This window comes from Oncorhynchus clarkii, chromosome 7, assembly GCF_045791955.1.
Source record: "Oncorhynchus clarkii lewisi isolate Uvic-CL-2024 chromosome 7, UVic_Ocla_1.0, whole genome shotgun sequence".
Classification (NCBI taxonomy): domain Eukaryota; kingdom Metazoa; phylum Chordata; class Actinopteri; order Salmoniformes; family Salmonidae; genus Oncorhynchus; species Oncorhynchus clarkii.
In genome coordinates, this window is record NC_092153.1 from 55,835,723 (window position 1) to 55,845,386 (window position 9,664).

The 9,664-nt window shown below is 43.1% G+C and overlaps 1 pseudogene; it reads left to right on the forward strand.

Annotated features, from left to right (window-relative positions):
* Positions 1-1,110: 1,110 nt before the first annotated feature.
* On the forward strand, positions 1,111-9,466 carry LOC139412619 (ATPase family AAA domain-containing protein 3-like; annotated as a pseudogene).
* The last annotated feature ends 198 nt before the right edge of the window (positions 9,467-9,664 follow it).

Consider the following 9,664-nt stretch of genomic DNA (forward strand, 5'->3'; position numbering starts at 1 on the left):
GATAATAGAAGGTACAAAAAGTTATCAGTAATGCACGGGTAAATTAGCACTGTAGCATTTTAGCTAGCTATTCTATTTAATTGACATTACAGAATTTACTTTGTATGCAACATTTACTCAACGTAGTGACAGTTTCACACTACAGGTAACTCATGAATTAATGTTATAGTTAGTTATGAAGCTTGCTAAAATGGCTACCTAACTAGTTACAGACGAAGCATTTGGCTAATTTAACAAAAAACTGCCTGGCACACAGTTCAGGGCTAGCAAGTCTCATTCCAAAGAGAGGACTGTTCCAATTTTAGGGCTGTTATAAATACACATAGGCCTACTCACCTCTTGCCGAGTTAGCTTGCAAGGTGGTTAAAAAAAACAACTAGTCTACTGATGAAGCACCAAGTAAAATAATACAAACATCCCAGTCAAAATCTGTAAATTTAAGGTAGAGATATGTTTTACATGGGCTTCATGTCAATATGCCTATGGCGGCCTTCCGCATCTGCGGAGGTCATCATCAGCCAATTAACGTTCATGAACTAAAAACTAATGTACCTTTCCATTTGGGTTTAATTCTATCTTAATCCTGTAAAATCAGGGGATTCATTAAAATTGTGCAATATGGTTTAATGAGTTTCAATTAACATCCTGTATGGTCAGTTCAAATGAACTTCACCCCAAACAACCCTGATACCCTTGTAGTGTATTGTCACCCTTTTTGCCCTTTCCTATCATCTGTATTTCTCTTCTATCTGTGGGTCCATCAACATTTCAGAGGTAGAAAGAACAGATGCTACAGGCTGGCAGTACAAAGGGCCTTTGTATATGCCACCAAGGCTCGCAAGATCAAATGACGTAACATGCATATAAGTAAGAGAATGGTCAGAAATATAGCCATGTCATTGATACATCTAATTTGATGTTCTAGCTATGCAATACCCTGGATCTATATGTGCACCCTTACATGTCATCGAGATCTCTCCTCTGTCATTATCATGTGCTTATGATAAATCAGCTACATGTAGATGTGTGCTATTGTGAGTGAGAACCTAAAACAATGCTTTTCACCAGCTATGGATCTCACACATCGAGGCTGCTTCACGGGAGCACGGCATGAAGTACCCCACCCTTATGCACAACCTGGTGAACATCAGTACAGTAGGCCAACAGCAGGGATCATCAACTAGATTCAGCCACGGGACAATTTGTTTTCTGGAGCGGATGGTCACGGGGCCGGAATATAATTACAAATCATTTGTAGACAGCAAATTGACCACAAGAAGCCCAAACAGATATAACATTTTACTAAAACATCATTTCAAATCTAGTTTACATTTGTATATAATCACATATACACTAGTATGTGGACACCTGGTCATTAAAGATCTCATTTCAAAATCATGGGCATTCATATGGAGTTGGTCCCCCCCCCCCCCCCCTTTGCTGCTATGAAAACCTCCACTCTTCTGGGAAGGCTTTCCACTAGATGTTGGAAGATTGCTACTGGGACTTGCTTCCATTCAGCCACGAGCATTAGTGAGGTCAGGCACAGATTTTGGGCGATTAGGCCTGGCTCGCAGTCTGTGAGCTTGTGTGGCCTACTACTTGCTCCTAGACGTTTCCACTTCACAATAACAGCACTTACATTTGACCAGTGCAGCTCTAACAGGGCAGACATTTGTTGGAAAGGTGACATCCTAAGACGGTGCGACGTTGAACGTTACTGAGCTCTTTAGTGCGGGCCATTCTACTGTCAATGTTTGTCTATGGAGATTGAATGGATGTGTGCTCGATGTAATACACCTATCAGCAATGGGTGTGTCTGAAATAGCAGAATCCACTAATTTAAAGGGGTGTCCACATACTTTTGTCCAGTTAGTGCATCTCATGTATAGTTGTGCATGCATGGGAATACTTTGGAACAGATTTAAAAAATGTAAATCACTTGGAGCTGAATAGCTGGTATTTTTTAGTCTTTCATGTCCAACTAAAAAATTAAATAAAAGTTGGGGGACCAAATAAAATCTCCCACGGGCCACCAGTTGGAGAACCCTGGCCTACAATATGTCTTAACCTATTTACCACACTATCTCTCCGTTCCAGCTTGTGATAATTCAGTACACCTCTGTAAGGCATTTTTGTTCCCAAGGTTTGATTTACAATGTTGCTCCAGCTCACAACCATATGTAATCAGAGCACAGCAGACACTTATCGTAGAACAGAAAAACCTTAGCTGGAGGGGATTCACTGAAAATTGTAAATATTATTAACAAATATGGATGAATGGTACAAAGTGAATGTTGTCACACGATTGTATATACTGAACTGTAAAAACCCTCTCATCCCATTCCTTAGCCCTTACTGTTGTTACTCAGATCCTCTCTCGCCCTTTCCTAGGATCTCCTGAGATTTGTGTCCATCCCTCCTCTTCTCTCCCCTTACAGAGTAGTGTTCTGAGCGACCTTGCCATCACAGAGCCTAAGTCATTCCTGTCTCTTGCAAAGCTGGTTAGGGTGAGGCAACAGGAGGGATTCGTTGCAGCGTTAGGCGATGTCAAAGAGCCTCCTGGTGTCGTCTCACTCATCGTCACACTACAGTGATTTAACCACCTCCTCCACAGGCAATTGCAATTGACTCTATACCACCTATTTGCTTATCTCAGCAAGGGCCCACACATCTAATAACCCAGTTTCCTTACTAGCAATACGATCAACACAGTGCTGCCCTGCCACCATATTACTCCCTTTCTGAATCATGGCTGCTGGAGAGATGTTGAAGTAATCACTCCACACCTCACTCAATATGATAGCATTCATAGGAGAGGTATGACTGACAGGGGAATACTGGGCCTTCATTTGTAATGCCTTGTGTCTATGTACATATGTGTGATTGGAAAATCATTGTCTAGTAAATAAAACATTTAGCTACTTATTCAGTGTTCTGATGTTGTTGCTAAAATAAAAAAAATAAAAAATGATGCACTTTCTCCTCGAGAGATGACTCAATTTAGGGTTTTCAAGACAGACTACTAAAGGACTTCCACTAAGCACGATAATTTTAAATTACTGTCCCAAGTAATTATAGTACTGTTACATAGACTGTTAATAAGTATTTAGTTCCTGTCAATGAATTTGTTCGAGAACGTTTTGAAAAGATTCAGGTTTCCCTGAAATGCTACTGCAATGTATTACTTAAATCTAAACAGCTCTCAATGTAAGCTTATGTAAAATGCAATTAATTTAAAATGCCTTCTGTTGACAAAAGTACAAAAAAACTCCGCAAATGATGCAACTATCACATTCATTGTCTCAAATGGCCTTCCAGTGTGGTTATTCAGGGTTATTATAAGACTTAACGTTTTAGACCACTGCGGCTACCATAGCCTCTTACGGATGGGCTATATGTTTGATCTCAACAAAGGACAAACAATCAGAGGAATAGTGTTTTTCCAAACCAATCAGCACGGGATAATTTTTTAAATTATTATTTATATTTATTGTGCTTGTTCAAAGACGGCAGCATGACACGCGTGTGGAGGAAGTGTAGTGATAGACTGCCAAGCCTGATCACTTCCACCTGCCTGGGCCAGCAGTTTATTTGATGTTTTCTGGCTGCTCTGCCTGAATAAGGGGCAGCCTGAGGCGCCCTCAGAATTCCCAGTTCCAGCGCCACCCCCTCCACGGGTTGGCAGCTCCGGTGGTGGTGGCGATAAACCCAAGGACAAATTGAGCAATTTCGACCCAACGGGGCCAGAGCGAGCGACCCAGGCGGTAAAGAAGCTCGACAAGTCTAGTAAGTGTATTGCATGATAACTAGATTATATAGGACTGTGTAACTAGTAGCTAACTAGAGACATATTGGTACTCATTAAAGAAAGAGCGATGCACCCGCAGCAGTGATGCTGATGCAACACCGGCCGGTGTTTTTACATAGCGTAATCTCCTAGCTAGTTTCCACTGTTATCTATCTAGTTAATTAGTCTTCATGACTGCTATCAGTAGGACAACACTATAGTAAACGAGAATGACATGTATCACATTGAACGTTGCGCTGCACATTTTCATCCATGTTGGAAGTTGATCGAGAGTGCATTCAAGGTGAAAGGTGCAAAGGGTATTCCTCCATACAGTTCAGTTTGCCAGATAGTTCTAGTTACATTACATTTAGTATACCTTAATTCAGCCAGGTTTAAAACCTTGTATTACATTATTTTCCAGAACATTAAGTAGATTTTTCTGGAACTTCTAATTAGTTTGAATATAGTCTACTGTCATTAAATTAAATGTATGTCTCTTGAAGACCGAAATCAAGATACTGTTGCACTAAACAAGGCACATGCAGAGTAATGTGTAGGACACCAAATACATTATACTATTAATCCAATATCTGATCATGCTATTTGTGTTCCCTCTGTGTGTGATGGTGGAAGGGGTATGAGGCAGCAGTGAAGCAGCTGAAGGGCGATCAGCTGCGTATTCAAGGGGAGGAGAGAAGGAAAACTGTCGGCGAGGAGACCAAGCAGCATCAATCGGTGAGAGAGCTGGTACTGAGAGGGTTTAGTGATACTGCAGAAGGGGTGATTGTGCAGTAGTATTCATTGTACTGCAGAGTATGGAGTCAATGATGGGCTCATAGCATGGATCATAATGCAGAGGTATGGGTAAACTGTAGAAGCAAGCATTTGCTTTGTAGTTGTTAGATGTCTTTGAGTTTGTAGAGAGTACAATTGTGTCGGTAAGTTTAGAGCTTGAAATTGTTTGCACAATTAGCTTTAATTCTGAAACAGGCTACAATGAGAGCTGGAGAGGAGCTTACATATAGGGGTTACATATCTGTCCACCAGAGGGCGACTAACATGTTACTATGGTTACCGTCTCCTCATATCCCTTTACAGAGAGCACAGTTCCAAGACAGACTTGCCAGACAGAGGTATGATCAACTCAAGCAACAGGTAAGACCAACTGACATTAGCTGCAATATCTACTCAGTCCTGTTTAGGCTAGAAAGAAGTAGAGTGAAAATGCTGTGTCCACCTGACAGAGTGTCGCCTCTCTTCTGTGTCCTCAGCAAGCCCTGAATGAGGACAACCTTTGCAAACAGGAGGACTCTGTGCTTAAACAGGAGGCTATGAGGAAAGGTACTGACCCCGTATAATACAGTCACATAGCCTCCAGGAATATGGTTCTGCTTCGATTTTCACTGGTCATTATAGCAATATGGGGTCTGGCAATCACAAAATGTGTAAGGGATGATCAATAAGGGGGTATGTGTTCTATAGAGAAATAATGCATGCTCTAGAATGTCCTTCAAGCCAATAAGAAATGAGTATTCAACAATGCTATGGTATAATGATATTATATCCACGGATTTACCCGCTCCACATAGCAACAATCGAGCACGAGATGCAGCTGAGGCACAAGAATGAGCTGCTACGTGTAGAGGCAGAGTCTAAAGCACGTGCATGTGTTGAACGGGAAAACGCAGACCTCATCCGCGAGCAGATCCACTTCAAGACTATACGGTGAGACAGACTTAGTGTATTACATTACAGACCATACAGAAAGATACTATATTGGATACCTGACTGTCTTTGTATATTTCAGGACTGCAGGTGCTGTGTTTGGGGAAGGATTCCAGGCCTTTGTCAGACTGGGATAAAGTCACAGCTACTGTGAGACCTGCCTTCCACTCTACTTCCTCATTTATGTTCATTAATATGCAAACTGCCAATGACTCCTAAATAAGTACCTTATATCTTAAAGGTTTATTTATATCTGATCTAAGCTGTTGTTGGAGTGTTTCTAAATGTAGTGTATTTGTTCCCTCACACCACTAGGTGGCAGGACTGACACTGCTGGCTGTGGGTGTATATTCTGCCCGGAACGCCACAGCTGTGGCAGGGCGCTACATTGAGGCCCAGCTCGGTAAGCCCTCATTGGTCAGAGAGACGTCTCGCATCACTGTGGCGGAGGCAATCAAGCACCCCACCAAGATAGAGCGGCCCTGCTGTGCATTGTAGAAGTCCTGTGTCTGATGCTTTTTGTGTTTTATTTTTACATTTTTTATTGCAAGTAAATTAAGTTAGCTAAACACGTATGTAGAAGTACTATGAAGTGATGGTGAGGTACATTTTCTTATTTTTCCTCTCTTATAGATTTCAAAGCGCCTGACAAGCAAACCTCAGGATGCCCTGGAGGGAGTAGTGCTCAGTGTGAGTACCAACACTCAGCACACACCTGAGCACCAGAGAGTCATACCTTATACAGTCGCAACACAACTATACCTGGCAGATATTATACCCAGCACATGTATTAAAGAGACATTAATAGAGAATGCTGTGTACACATCTTGTGTAGAGTGAATATATGTTTTTGCAGCCCTGCTTTGAGACAAAATGTTGATCTCCCTGATATGAATGATTCCCTCCACTCCCCACAGCCTAACTTAGAAGAGCGTGTACGTGACATCGCCATAGCAACTAGGAACACACGGCAGAACAGGGGGCTCTACAGGAACATCCTCATGTACGGCCCCCCAGGTACTGGAAAGACGCTAAGGTAGGCCCCTTACAGAATCACCTTGACTTTGACAAGAGGTGTTATGTTGGTAACTGTCTCTCTGTGGTTTGAGTAGAAGCTAGCCGTGTACTCTGGGATGGACTATGCCATCATGACGGGTGGAGATGTGGCGCCCCTGGGCCGTGATGGCGTCACCGCCATGCACAAAGTCTTTGACTGGGCCAACACCAGTCGCCGTGGGTATGCTACCCTCACTTGCAGTGCTATCATACTATTGATAGAACTTAATGTAAATGTAACCATGATATAACCATGTAACGTAAGTATCTACATAATATACATTTTAACTTGCCATAAACAGACATGTACTTGAAATGATATACAGAGAACGAATTAAGACCAGTGCAGCTCTGCTAATGCCATCCTGTGTCCTGTCTGACACAGCCTGTTGCTGTTTGTTGATGAAGCCGATTGCATTCCTTTGCAAGAGATCTACCGTAAGTGTGTTGTGTACAACCTGTGATCAAATACATATGTATTTGAGTATCTGGTATTTAAAATACCCTTTTCTGTGTGTTTGAGTATTTTACAATACACAGGCCAAAACAATAACTTTTATTTGAGTATTTAAATGGTTATTTGTAAAAAATAAAATTAGTACTTTACCAAATTGTATTTTCAAATACCTCTATTAAATACTATTTTCAAATATCTGGATTAAATGCATTATCAAATATATATTTATTTTTTATTTTCAAATACTTTCCAAGTGTATTTCCAAATAAAGTAAAATATTCAACTACTTGCCTTTTCAAATATAAGATATCTGAGTACTTACTTCGAATGTATGAAAGTAATTGAGCTATTTCAAATACTATTTGAACCCAGGTATTTGTATCTTCCTGTATTGAAATGATAGCAAAAACAAAGATCTTGTTGAAATATTGGAAAATAAAATTTTTGTTTGCAGGAGAAGATCAGTGAAGAGCTCAGAGCAACTTTGAACACATTCCTGTACCGCACTGGAGAGCAGAGCAACGTCAGTCCTCATTCACTCTAAATTCACCATATCTATGCCCAATACCCTGAATTCTGATGTACAAACTTCCTCAAATACCACAGCATTCTAACCCTAGTAGCCCACTGGTGTGTTGTCTTCCTCCAGGTTCATGATGCTGGCTAGTATGGTGCTGGCTAGTAACCAGCTGGAGCAGTTTGACTGGGCCATCAACGACCGCATTGATGAGATAGTCAACTTTTCCCTGCCGGGTCCTGATGAGAGGCTGGTGTACATGTACTTTGACAGGTACGTGCTTGAGCCTGCCACAGAGGGGAGACGGTGAGTCATACAGCGTTACGCCCACACAGCACAGCAGCACAGGTTTAAATAGGGCACTCTCACAAGCACACACACACTGGGATGTATAATGGAACAAGTTCTAATGCCAAGTAATTAACTACTCCCAGACATACTTGGAGTCATCCACATTCCTTGACACACACACACACACCTACCCACGCACACATGTGGACGGGCATTAACTTTTGAGTGCCTGGGTGGAAGGAGGCCCCTCTCTCTATTTTTCTTCAAAATAAGCTCTGTCTGTGGAGTGTCAGGAGCAGGTCTTTAAGAGCAGGTGTCCCAGCAGTAAGCAGCAGCAGGATCCCAGTCAGCCGTAGCCATGCTGAGTCACTAATTACAGTGGGGCTTTGAGGGCCTGAGAGTCAGAGGGGCAGGGGGAGATTTACACACCGGGCACAGGAAGCTGGACCAGGCTCAACAACACTCAGACAACCGAGCCAGCTGGTGGAGGGAGCTTGGCCACTTAAGGAGTGGCTCCCCAGATAAGAGTCAGACAAACCTCATAACGCAGACCTGTTTCCATTCTGCCAGACAGGTTGTCATTCAGATCCGTGTCTGTCTGTAATCCCTCTGTCTCCATGTTCCTGTCTCTGTTTGTCCCTGCAGGAGAATGAAGCTGGCTCAATTTGACTATGGTCAGAAGTGCTCAGACATCGCTGAGCGGGCAGAGGGCATGTCGGGCAGAGAGATCTCTAAACTGGGTGTGGCCTGGCAGGTATGTTGTTCATAGGTCAATGCTTTCTGCTGAGCTTTTTGAAACGATAACAACCAGAATTGTCCAATTATGCCAATTTGACATAAATGATTTGTTAGGAGAGCCTGTGTAGAGGGTCATAGATAGATGAAAGCTTAGGGATGGCCACAGCAGGCAATTCTGACCCAAGGTGATTTGGTTACCAAGGAAGTCCAGACCCATTTATTCTCCCAACTATTTATAGAAGCAGAGCTGGGAAGTGGATCACTATGTATGTCACTGTTCCTCCCCTTCTGCTGTGTCATGTTCATCTCTCCTGTGAGACTCATTCTGTGGACAAGAACTGTAATGATAAAATATTTTATTTAGATTTAATGTAATAATTAATGTCCTCCTGTAGGCGGCAGCATACTCCTCAGAGGACGGCGTCCTAACGGAGCCCATGATTGATGCTCGGGTGGACGACGCCGTGCGGCAGCACCTCCAGAAGATGGACTGTCTACACGGGGAGGCTGGGGCCAAGAGCACAGCCTCTCCCAGCGCTGGACCAGTAGACAGCAGCAATATAGGCTCTACTTCTATGGGAGCCACCACAGCCTCATGAGTACTCAACCCGGTCCTGGACATGGACAGCAGACCGGAGACCCCTGTCAAGCGGGAGGAGCTGAAATTGGAGGTGCCTCTACCTGCAGAATCAGCCCCACCTTCCTCAGACAGTACCACCCTGCCTGCGGAGGAGGGGACTTTCCCGGCCAAAGGGGAGGGTGTCGAAGCAGTGGTAACACCTCGGGGGGAGGGGTAGAGGGTGTAGCCCAAACTGATGCAGCCCCTAGCAGTGAGGGTGGGACAGAAACTCCTCCCAAGGATGGGACTCCAGTTTAACATTAGGGGAAGGAAGAAAGAGGGTTGCTTTTTGGGATTAATGGGTTTACAGGAGGACGCCTCTTGTTCCTCCTGACTGTCTGTATACGTCTGTCTGACTGAAAGAGATGGGGGACGAGGGATGGAGGCACTAACAGATCATGAAACAATCCTGGAGAGGTTGGAGAGCTGTGATAATATATGATTTGTATAAAAAGTATACTTTATATG